The sequence below is a fragment of the Oncorhynchus clarkii genome, chromosome 30 (genome assembly GCF_045791955.1).
Source record: "Oncorhynchus clarkii lewisi isolate Uvic-CL-2024 chromosome 30, UVic_Ocla_1.0, whole genome shotgun sequence".
NCBI lineage: Eukaryota > Metazoa > Chordata > Actinopteri > Salmoniformes > Salmonidae > Oncorhynchus > Oncorhynchus clarkii.
In genome coordinates this window covers 5,450,273-5,463,726 of record NC_092176.1, presented here as the reverse complement: position 1 = coordinate 5,463,726, position 13,454 = coordinate 5,450,273, and positions in this window count along the sequence as shown.

The window sequence follows — 13,454 nt, the reverse complement described above, 5'->3', positions numbered from 1 at the left end:
ATCTATCTATCTATCTATCTATCTATCACACACACACACACACACACACACACACACACACACACACACACACACACACACACACACACACACACACACGCGCACACACACACACACACACACACACACACACACACACACACACACACACACACACACACACACACACACAAACTGTTATCCCATCAAAACACATACACCCTATTATTCCACCAAAAACCTATCGGCTAATGCACCAGTCCATTTCCATTGGAGAAAACTGCCATAGAGTGAGATACATTCAGGGAGCACATCGGGGAGAGATAGTCCTTTATTCTGATGTTGATACTCTCTCTACTGTTGCCTTAGGGCACCTTAACCTCAGCAGGGACTAATAGCAAGGGTCTGACCGTCTTTGCAAAATCAAAGAATAATGGGACTTAAACATGCATTAAGCACTGTGTCACCCACCATGACACACAAAACAACCACAACAACTGCTAAACCTTCAGCCTACAACGCATACAACATTGTTCTGATACAGACATGGCTTCAATACAGTCTAAGTATACAAAATAAACTCTACATCAACCACAATGGTTTTAGATTTAAGAAAAATATCTTGCCTCTGCGTTATGTAAATCATTTTCAGGCATGACAGATCATTTTCAGGCATGACAGATGCAAAGGTCACTATATTAAACCTGAGTTGATTTGGCTGATAATTGTTAAGATATGAGCTTTATTTAGACTCTATTAGGGAGCGGAAATGCATGTATTTCTCATTTGTCTGGATTTTCCTGCTTCATATTTTGCAAATAACAGCAATAAAGACACAGACACGGCAATATACACGGAATATACAAAACATTAAGGACATCTGCTCTTTCCATGACGTAGACTGACCAGGATCCATTATGCTATGATGTCACTTGCAACATCCACCGCAATCAGTGTGGAGGAAGGGGATGAGCTAGGGTTAAAGAAGGATTTTTAAGCCTTGAGACAATTGAGCCTTGCAGCAAGAAAATAAATGTCCTCTCACTGTCAACTGTGTTTATTTTCAGCAAACTTAACGTGTAAATGTTTGTACGAACATAACAAGATTCAACAACTGTGACATAAACTGAACAAGTTCCACAGACATGTGACTAACAGAAATTGAATAATGTGTCCTTGAACAAAGGGGGGGTTAAAATCAAAAGTAACAGTCAGTATCTGGTGTGGCCACCAGCTGCATTAAGTACTGCAGTGCATCTCCTCCTCATGGACTGCACCAGATTTGCTAGTTCTTGCTGTGAGATGTTACCCCACTCTTCCACCAAGGCACCAGCAAGTTCCCAGACATTTTGGGGGGGAATGGCCCTAGCCCTCACCCTCCGATCCAACAGGTCCCAGATGTGCTCAATGGGATTGAGATCGGGGCTCTTTGCTGGCCATGGCAGAACACTGACATTCCTGTCTTGCAGGAAATCACGCACAGAATGAGCAGTATGGCTGGTGGCATTGTCAAGCTGGAGGGTCATGTCAGGATGAGCCTGCAGGAAAGGTACCACATGAGGGAGGATGTCTTCCCTGTAACGCGTTGAGATTGCCTGCAATGTCAACATGGGCCTGCATCCCTTTGGTACACTTTCGACACCTTGAAGAGTACATAGGCCAATGAAATGAGGCTGTTCTTAGGGCTAAAAGGGGGGGGGGGGGGGGGGTGCAACTCAATATTAGGAAGGTGTTTCTAATGTTTGGTATACTCAGTGTACGTCTCTGAATGTACGTACTATATGGGTGGAGATTTGTCTAACACCTACAGTATGTGTATAAGCGCGTGTAAAATAACTTGAGGCTACTGAGGCTGCAGGTGTGAGTCATGCATGCAGAGAGGCAGCGGCAGGTGTCCTGCCACTGGGCACAGATGTCAATTCAACATCTATTCCACGTCTATTGCACATTTTCAAATTGTGATTTCCATTGGTGCAAAGCCAACCCAATTGTCATACTTGAGTAAAAGTAAAGATACCTTAATAGAAAATTATTCAAGCTAAAGTGAAAGTCACCCAGTAAAATACTACTTGAGTAAAAGTAAAGTATTTGGATTTATTAAATATATTTACGTATCAAAAGTAAAAGTATAAATCATTTCAAATTCCTTTTATTAAACAAACCAGACGGCACCATTGATTTAAAAAAACAATGTTTTACTTATGGATAGCCAGGGGCACACTCCAAAACTCAGACATCACTTACAAACAAAGCATTTGTGTTTAGTGAGTGCGCCAGATCAGAGGCAGTAGGGATGACCAAGGATGTTCTCTTGATAAGTGTGTGCATTTGACCATTTTCCTGTCCTTCCAAGCATTCAAAATGTAACGAGTACTTTTGGGTGTCAGGGACAATGTATGGAGAAAAAGTACACTTTTTTCTTGAGGAATGTAGTGAAGCAAAAGTAAAAGTTGTCAAAACTATAAATAGTAAAGTAAAGTTATTATTCCCCACCAAAATCCTTAAGTAGTACTTAAAATTATTTTTATTATTAATTATTATTATTATTATTATTATTATTATTAAGTTCTTTGCACCACTGATTATATTCTTAACATTCTAGTAACAAAAAAAAATAGTATGCTTTGTTTTGCTTAAAGCTATTTATATAGTATAAATCTCCTGTTGTTGTCAACATAAAGTCATTCATTCAGACACATTGACTGACAGGAGGGATGTGAGTGTGTGTGTGAGAGAGAGTTCACTGAATCAAGGGGGCTGCAGGGTCTTGGTGTAGGCGTGGTACCCTAACCCTTCTCTGAATACTGCGTAGGCTGTGTTAAATACACTTCAGCCACAGCCTAGAGCCACTTTACCATAGGAGATAGCCTGAGGGGCCTCTTTCTCTGGTCCCCCCCCTCTCTCCCTCCTTCACCTCATTTTCAAACATGTCAATTTTCTCTGAATGAGGATTTCTAACCTTTTTCAATGGTACATGTAAGCTCTTTCTTTTCCTCGCTTTTTTTGGTTGCAATGTATTGCACTCCAATGCAACCTAGTGTCAATGTGAAGAATACATTAATTCTCTAAATCAAGACACATTTTGATTTAGGGGTTGTCTTTTTATTTTATTTTATTATACCAAAGGTATAACTAGTTATTGCCTATCCAAATGATTTCTAATGGAATGAGGCCAACTTAGATTCCTACCAGTATGATTAAGATGTTGATTTAGAATTAAGCAATAATGTGATCATCAAACTATTACAAAAGCATACACAGACAAACCATAGTCCCTTTACATGTTTGTTACAATTCACATTATTTATATTATTTAGTCCAATGCACATCGTCCTCTGTTGTTGGAATAGGGAACAAGCTGTTTAATTATTGAAAATGTTCAGTAGTAGGCTACAGCACAAGTTTTCATAATATCTTTTTAACTCTGTATTTTATCAATAAAAATACACAATATTGTAACGCATTAAATATACTGTATGACTTAATCGTTTCGTAAAGGCGATTTTAGCATTTCAAATTATGAGTGATGCAACACAAAATTCAAAAAACTAATTAAAATATAGGGAGAGGTCTGCTATAGCACAGAATGTGATGGAAGTGAGATGTAGACAGAGAAAAGGATGATCAGTTTTGATCAGGAATTTCCCCTGGATAATTGTCAGGATACATTGCTTGGAAGGTGACTTACAAAGGATAAATATGACACGGGTATTTGTTGGGGAAACATGAATATGTGTCAAACTTCCGTCAAACAAAGAAATACAATATTTATGCTGTTTTTGGGACTCTCTCTCTCTAGACACACACACAAACATATTCACAGATATGCAAAAAGCTAATTTCTATTCCAAAGCCTTTCCTATGTCGTCATACAGGCAAAAAAAAGCTTGTTTACATAACAATGACAAGAGTTCTTTCAATGAGGCAACACCATACAGTGTGGAAAATCATCCTAATTATGTTATTAATGGAGGCAAACGCAAAATAGCAAAACTGTCACCGAAAGTATACTGAAAGGATGCATAGACTGAATAAAACCAAAAGCGTGTATTCTGAGTTAAGTCCTTCTCTACTTCTTTTTAGACGCAAAGAGAGAAAGACACACCAGAAACAGTCCTCAGTTGAATTAGATGAATGACAATTTAATATGCATTAATGATGCATTTTACAGAAGCTGATTGAATGGTATCAGTTAAATTGAAAATCACTTTATAGATACAGTATAAACCTCAAATTATAGCTCAGCATTCTTTCCCACCGTGCACAGATGTCAGTTCAACGTCTACAGTGGCTTGTGAAAGTATTCACCCCCTTGGCATTTTTCCTATTTTGCTGCCTTGATTTTTTGGGGGGGTTTGTATCATTTGAGTAACACAACACGCCTACCACTTTGAAGATGCAAAATATTTTTTAATTGTAAATCAAAATAGAAATGTGACAAAAAAAAACGGAAAACTTGAGCGTACAAACTGCTCCAGCTCCTTCAAGTTGGATGGGTTCCGCTAGTGTACAGAAATCTTTAAGTCATACCACAGATTCTCAATTGGAATGAGGTCTGGGCTGTGACTAGGCCATTCCAAGACATTTAAATGTTTCGCTTAAAACACTTGAGTGTTGCTTTATCAGTTTCAGATTTTTTTTTTTTATAACCCAACCCTGATCTGTACTTCTCCACAACTTTGTCCCTGAACAGTTTGGAGAGCTCCTTGGTCTTCAGGGTGAGGCTTGCTTGGTGGTGCATCTTGCTTGGTGTTGCAGACTCTGGGACCTTTCAGAACAGGTGTATATATACTGAGATCACGTGACAGATTATGTGACACTTAGATTGCACCCAGGTGGACTTTATTTAACTAATTATGTGACTTCTGAACGTAATTGGTTGCAGCAGATCTTATTTAGGGGCTTCAAAGCAAAGGGGGTGAATACATATGCACAGACCACTTTTCTGTTTCTTGTTTTGTTTTTGCATTTTTTGAAACAAGTTATTTTTTTCATTTTACTTCACCAATTTGTACTATTTTGTGAATGTCCCATTACATGAAATCCAAATAAAAATCTATTTAAAATACAGGTTGTAATGCAACAAAATAGGAAAAATGCCAAGGGGGATGTTACGTCCATTGTTAGAAGGAGACCAAGGTGCAGCGTGGTAGGCGTACATTATACTTTTATTTTAAATGACACCAAAAAACAACAAAATGCAAAACGAACATAAAGCTATATGCAGTGCAGAAAGCAACTACACACAAACACAAGATCCCACAAACTCAGGTGGAAAACAGGCTGCCTAAGTATGATCCCCAATCAGAGACAACGATAGACAGCTGCCTCTGATTGGGAACCATACCCGGCCAACAAAGAAATAGAAAACTAGAATGCCCACCCAAATCACACCCTGACCTAACCAAATAGAGAAATAAACAGGCTCTCTAAGGTCAGGGCGTGACAGTGCCCCCCCCCCCCCCCCCCCCCCCCCTCAAAGGTGCGGACTCTGGCAAAAAACCTGACTCTATGAGGGAGGGTCCGGGTGGGCATTTAGCCTCGGTGGCAGCTCCGGTTCGGGGCGTAGACCCGCTTGCTGATCCCTAAACCTCCGTGGAACCGGACTGTGGATCGTCGCTGGAGGCTCCGGACCGTAGATCGTCGCTGGGGACTCCGGACCGTAGATCGTCGCTGGGGACTCCGGACCGTCTCGTTGCTGGAGGAACCAGACCGTGGATCTTCGCCGGAGGCTCCGGACCGTGGATCGTTGCCGGGGACTCCAGACCGTAGATCGTCGCCGGGGACTCCAGACCGTAGATCGTAGCCAAGGACTCCATACCGTAGCTCGTCGCTGGAGGCTCCGGACTGCCGACCGTCGCTGGAGGCTCTGGACTGCCGACCGTCGCTGGAGGCTCTGGACTACCGACCGTCGCTGGAGGCTCTGGACTGCAGACCATAGCAGGAGACTCCGGGCCTTGGATCTTGACTGCAGGCTCCGGGCCATGGATCATCACTGCAGGCTTCAGGCCATGGATCATCACTGCAGGCTTTGTGCCAAGGATCATCACTGGAGGCTTCGGCGCATGGATCCTGGATCGTCACTGGAGGCTTCGGCCCGTGGACCGCCTCAGGAGGTTCCGGACTGTGGACCGCCTCAGGAGGTTCTGGACTGTGGACCGCCTCAGGAGGTTCCGGACTGTGGACTGTCGCCAGAAGCTCTCGACTGGGAACCGTTGCCAGAAGCTCTGGACTGGGAACCGTCGCCGGAAGCTGGAGCGTAGAGCTGGCACAACCCATCCTGGCTGGATGCTTACTTTAGCCCGGCAAGTGCGGGCGCTGGCACAGGACGTACTGGGCCATGAAGGTGCACTGGAGACACGATGCGTAGAACCGCATAACATGGTGCCTGAACGGTGACACACACCCCAGGGTGAGTGCGCGGAGTAGACACAGGACGCACCGGACTGGTGAGGCACACCGGAGGCCAGATGCGGTGCACATGACACCGGACTGGTGTCACGCTCCACAGCACGCCCGCTCTGCAGTGCTCTCAACGCCAGCACTTCTCTCCGGAATCTTGCGCCGAGCTCCTCACTCGACTCCCTGACTGGCTCTGGTTCAATCCTCGGCTCCGCCGACCACTCCTTGTGCCCCCTCAAAAAATGTTTTTTGGAGCTGCCTCTCGTGCAAGATTCCTGATCTCGTCGCCGTTCCTCTCTCGCTGCCTCCGCCTTCTTCCATGGCAGGGTCTTGTCCCCTGCCATTACCTCCTCCCAGGTCCATGATGTCCTCCACTCCTGGGCACGCTGCTTGGTCACTTGGTGGTGGGATCTTCTGTTACGTCCGTCGTCGGAATGAGACCAATGTGCAGCGTGCCAGGCGTACATTATACTTTTATTTTAAATGACACCAAAAAACAACAAAATGCAAAATGAACGTACAGCTATATTGCAGTGCAGAAAGCAACTACACACAAACACAAGATCCCACAAACAGGTGGAAAACAGGCTGCCTAAGTATGATTTCCAATCAGAGACCACGATAGACAGTTGCCTCTGATTGGGAACCATACCCGGCCAAAAAAGAAATAGAAAACTAGAATGCCCACCCAAATCACACCCTGACCTAACCAAATCTCTAAGGTCAGGGCGTGACAGGGGGTGAATACTTTTGCAAGGCACTGTAGTTTTGATTTACATGTGGTTGAGTTGTCAACTAACGTGATATCAATGTGAAATTCTACCAAAAAACTTGAATTGATTTGAAATCAACAAAACATTTCACAGTCATTGGATTTAGGTTCAAAGTATTAGTTATATTGATAAATTATATCAAATCCAATCAGTTTTTCATGTTGATTCAACATCATCACATGGAATTGTTTGGTAAAAATGACGTGGAAACAACGTTGATTCAACCAGTTTTTGCTTAGTGGTTTAACACTTGACTTCACTTATTCATCCCAATTTCCTTCAATGCAAATCCCTTCAAGACAACAGAGACAGTTTCTTTTGGTATACAGTATACAAAGAAACTGTGCATTTGCTCATATTGCTTTGAAAGATGGGTTTACAAAAATACTAACTGAGATGAAACAAAAATTAAGGACTTAATTGTGAATGAGATATTATTACTTTTAATGCAATCAAAAATAGCAAATTGAACAGGGCATGGGAAACACATCAAGCTATACAGACATGGTTGTCTTTAGAGTCATTGTGTCTGACATTGTACTTGTGAGAAAGAATGTACAGTGAGATCTTTCTTTCCTCGTTTCCTGAGCAACCTAACCTCCAAATTAATTATAGCCTTCTCCTCTATACACCTCTGGCATAGACACAAGCACACACACACACAAACACACGCACATGCACACGCACACACACACACACACACACACACACACACACACACACACACACACACACACACACACACACACACACACACACACACACACACACACACACACACACACACACACACAGAAAACACAAACCTCACAAAGCATTTCATCCCCAGCCTTTGGGGGAGGGCCTTATTATCTTTTGGGGGATTCTGGCGCAGGATTTGTGTTGGTTTTAGTTTTGCACCCTCAATCAATACCTAACAGGAAGTGCTTTAATCATGTTTTTAATGTGGTGGTACAAGAGGTGGGCAGGGTATTGTCCACATGTGAAAGGCTGGTCGGAGGGTAGTCCTTTGGTGTTTCTTTACATTCACCTGCTGGGCCCTATTGGGTCTCTTTCAGAGAGAAAGGGACTGGGGAAACGAATAAAGAAAACAGGCAAAGGGGTCCGTTAGACTGGACTATGGTTTAATGAAGGGCTACCTGTAATCTCCATAGTGTCTCACAGTGCTGGCGGTTTGTACGTCTCCGGTGCTTCCTCCCACTCTCTTTACCATGGCTATTCAGACCCACAGAGAACCTGAGACAAGACAAACAGGGTGGCCCATAACACAACTATGAGCTAATAATATGCTGCTCTAATTTGTGTGTGTGGAAAAGACAGCAAAAAAGAGTGAGCGAGAAAGAGGGAACGGGATATAGGCTATACATAGCTTGCGCCATTAAGAATATTGCCAAATCGTGATGGGCATATCCCAGCACAAATCAATTAATATCGTAAATATTATAAAAAACCCACGGTATGCTAGTGGTTGATGTAGAGCAGTTTCTGTGTTGGGAGATTGTTAGGTTGAAAAATGAACCCATTAGCCTGTTAATAACGCATAGTGATGAGCTAAACTATAAATTAAACAGTAAGAACATTACTTTTCTGGGCGGTCCTTATTAACTTCTATGTGAACAATAACCATATGATTTAAATATACACCACACTGAAGACATTTCCCCTGAAAGTCAACAAATGCATCCTTGCATTCCTTTACCAAGAGTATTGTCCAAAGCATCAGAAACCCACGTAATAGTACCTTGGCACCATCTAGTGGATATTATATTTACTATAACTATACTATAGTTATCACTCAAGCTGGGTGATATTGGTCTTTTTGTAAGTGCATCATACACACACACACACACACACACACACACACACACACACAGAGAGACAGAGAGATCCTTAAAATGCATTATTCCGAATAAAATAGCATACCATTTAAGACAAAAGCACTTCCTACACAGAAACCAAAAGCCTTTGCTATTGACCGTGCACATGAATCAAGCAATCCATACCTTGGAAATTGCTTGAATCAAATCAATAATTAGAGTGCTGTTGAATTGAAATGTGAGAGAAAATTAAAGAGAATTCATGGACCCATAGGCATTATGGGCTTAATCAAATTGTCTTTATAGTTAGCAAAAGGGATGCTTTATATAGCCTACAATAAAAATGCAACATGCACATACCAAATTGTATTGTCTATTCTCTAAATAATGATTTAAGAAATTAATTTGTTCCAAAAATAAGAGGAACAAAAATGATGGAAATGATTTTGGAAATATATATAGCTTAATTCTAAATTCTAAAATCCCTGCATGAGCAGCATGATCAAAATGCCTCAGTTAGAAAGCGTTCAATTAAAAACAGGTCTAATGCAAATATATGTTGTATTATATGCCAGTTGTTAACTTGTTCCCAGTACACCTACCCCTCTGGATACACACTGGTTGAATCGATGTTGTTTCCACATCATTTCAAGGAAATTACATTGAACCGATGTGGAAAAGACGTTGAATTAACGTCTGTGCCCAGAGGGATGCTATTGTTTAACTTGTCTCAGTCTCATGTCAAACCCCATTCTTTTTAGGTGTTCAATAAAAGGTTAGGACTTCCATTTGCAATATTTATAGAATAAAATGCTTGTAATTGCCAAACTACTAGAGTGTTTTAAAATGATTTGAGTGTGATTTAAACTGCACATTTGTCAGGGAAAACAGGGAACTTGTGACTGCGATGCCTGATCCACCTGCCATGCATTTTGTTGAAGTCCCTGGAAGGCTTGACACGTTCAGCGGTGAATCATCACTGGCCATTTAATGCTTTTCATGTGAGGGAAGGCAATTAAAGACGGCATAGATCATAGGGGCACCTCGTGATTATAGTGCAGCACTTCAGCCAATCAACACCCAGCTTCTAACCCTCGAATTTCCAATCAGTAATAAAAACTAAAACAGCCTCCATAAACTCAAATATTGCCGTTTTTTTTCCCGTACAGCCTATCTCATGTCTTAGATTAGCCTATTTGAAAATGACAGGACATCCCTGATAGGCCTACTAGTAATTTTTTTAAATTCTACTTATTTAGCTCAAATAAATGTAAGCTTCACCACAATGTAGGCTAATTGATGGAATGCACAACTATTACAATATCAGACAGAAGGCCAATGGAAACATGGAACAAATATGGCTTGTTTATCACCGGTAGGCCTATTTGAAGCACTGAAGCATTGATATTTCATTAAGCAATAGGCTATATTGTATGACAATACAAACAAGGTTAACAAAATGGAACAAAATATTTTTCGCTGTGCGTTATTAACAGGCTAATGTGTTCATTCTTTCAAACAAACAAACAATCTCCCAACACGGAAACAGCTCCACATCCACCACTAGCATACAGTGAGGTTTTCAGATATTTAAGCTACTCATTGATTTGATTTGGGATATGCCCATCATGACTTGGATATATTTTCAATGGCGCAAGCTATGTATAGCTTATATCCCGTTCCCATCTCAATTCCAGTAGCTACTAGCTTACAAGAAAATCAGAGGAAAACCTCCGCACCAAACCACGAGTAGTAGGACATACTGTAAAGGTAGGTTATACAACCTATCTTCATTCAGTCAACCTTGTGCATCTTTCCATTGGAGCCTCTCATGTATTTCTCCATACTTTACACTGCTGTCCATGTAAATGTTCATTCTCACATGCTCTCTCTCTCCTCTCTCTATTCGATCTCACTCTCTCTCTCTCTCACTCTCTCACTCACTCACTCACTCACTCACTCACTCACTCACTCACTCACTCACTCACTCACTCACTCACTCACTCACTCACTCACTCACTCACTCACTCACACACACACACACACACACACACACACACACACACACACACACACACACACACACACACACACACACACACACACACACACACACACACACACACACACACACACACACACACACACACACCAGAGGGGCAGACAGAGAACACATTGCACAGACAGGTCATACATTACTCAAGCAGCAGCCTACATGTATCCATGTCGGTGGAATGGGCTGGCTATTTGGAAAGGTGCGGACATGGCACATTGATATAAAGGGTCATTTGGAAGACTTTGCAGGGGCTGTGTACTGTGAAGGATTGGATTTTCACATGAATGCCTGCACTTTCACATCTCTCTCCCCTTTTCACCTCGGGATGGAGACAGTCTGAGTGACAGAGCACAATATGGGTCTTCAGCCTGTGTCCACATATGTATCAATATTTACAAAGACATACAGTACCAACCTTGAAACACAGCCTCTTACCCAAACTTTTGTAGTAGGTCTACACTTGCAGCTAACATTCACACACTAATGGATCCATAAAACAACAAAAGCAGAAACATTGCCATAGCAGATTTGTATTCCTGGTGAATGCGTTGATAAATTTGATCCAATAACTTGTCCATTGGTATATCCGAGGAGGGATTATTGAGTGCAGCCCAACCATTGTCTACCAAGGACATCTCTGTTAGACTTCTATTAGACTGTGGAGCATCTGATTTCAGCGAACCTTCAAGCCAGTCTTTTGAATGAATCCAGAAATGAGTTGAAATGTGAGCAAGATCCAGCCAATAGGTGAATAAAATATTGGTCTTGGGGTCTTAACATTCCCCTTAAGGATGTGCATACATCTTTAATATAGCTTGGAAGGTACATTGGGGTTGTAATTCAGACCAGATAAGTAATATTGTACTAATAGAAACACTTACTTCTGTCAGAATTCCTTACTTCGCTCTGTATGTGTGTGTGTGTGTGTGTGTGTGTGTGTGTGTGTGTGTGTGTGTGTGTGTGTGTGTGTGTGTGTGTGTGTGTGTGTGTGTGTGTGTGTGTGTGTGTGTGTGTGTGTGTGTGTGTGATATATCACCATACATTTATGGAAATAAACTGCCAGTAATTTCTTTCTGCCCTTTTCCTCCTCTTTCTTTGCTCCTCCCAGTGTGGATGGATAGATGGATGAATTGATGTGTTTCCAGGGGAGAAGAGTAGAGCTGGTTCCCTGCCTGTTAAGAATGCACATCACGTAAAGCAGGTCCGTGTTCCTCATTTAGTGCGCTACTGTACAGCTGTGGAGTTGGCGCACAGCGTATGCAAATGTGTCTGGATTTGAATGGAGAGAAGGTAGACACAAAGCTCAATTAGGGAGAGGGGTGGAAGGGGAGCGCTAGCTGTCTGAGGGAGAGGGGGAGGGGAGGGAGGAGGTTTAATGCCAACCTGGCTGGCTGGAGAAACCCATACACACTCAGACAAACACACACACATACACACACACATATACACACGGGCACTCTCACAAGTTAATCTGATTCAACAGAGAGCACTTACATTGTCAGATCAACAAGTTTGGTGACATAATGTGTGTGGGATATATCCATATAAAAAAGACTAAATTAATAACAAACAAAAAACTAATTTGGTTTCATTACTGATCAAGCACAGGAGTCGATTCTGTACCAGTGTAATTCCATTCACACACTCTAGTGGTGGTGAGGTGTGCTCTTGAGGGAGCACTATGTCAGTACTCACCTGACCCAATGCATGTCCTTGGGGGAGCTACTGACATTACCACAGCAACTCCTGGTCACCATGGCAACCACTGCATCAAGGATGGGTAGGGAAATTAAAAGGGGTGGGTATTGTGGAGAGCAATAATTAATATTGGCATGATGGGGATTTAAATAAGGAATTACCTGAGTCTGTCTAAGCCAGAGTACACATTGATAAAACAAAAAGTAACACTGATTGTCACGTAATATAGACTAACATGTTGGTAAGGAAGAACGGGCCATAAAAATAACATGCATCATTAAGAATTGATACACACATCTGTACAAATAAACAGCATTTTAACTCCAATCTCAAACCAAATGTTATGTAATTTTCTGTCAATGGCCACTGCCAATACCTGAATGCCATAACATGATTCTGAGAAAAGTTAATAAGAACCATGAAAATTAAAAAACAAACCCAAAGGTAGGAACCCATCATTATCATCATCAACCTGGTCAACACCCTCATAATCATCATCATAACCATCATCATCATCATCATCATTGTTCCATGGTCATCATGGCTCTAATCAGTTTTCCTCATCATAATCCTAATCATACTGACTGGGTCCACAACATATAAGGTTGATTGGTAGAGCAAGTAGCCTTCCCTTTGGCCTGTCTTGTCCCTCATCATGGTAACCACCTTACAGAGGACAGGTGTGTAGTGTGTTTAGAGAACATTTAGAGCTTCTAGATTTACAAGGAA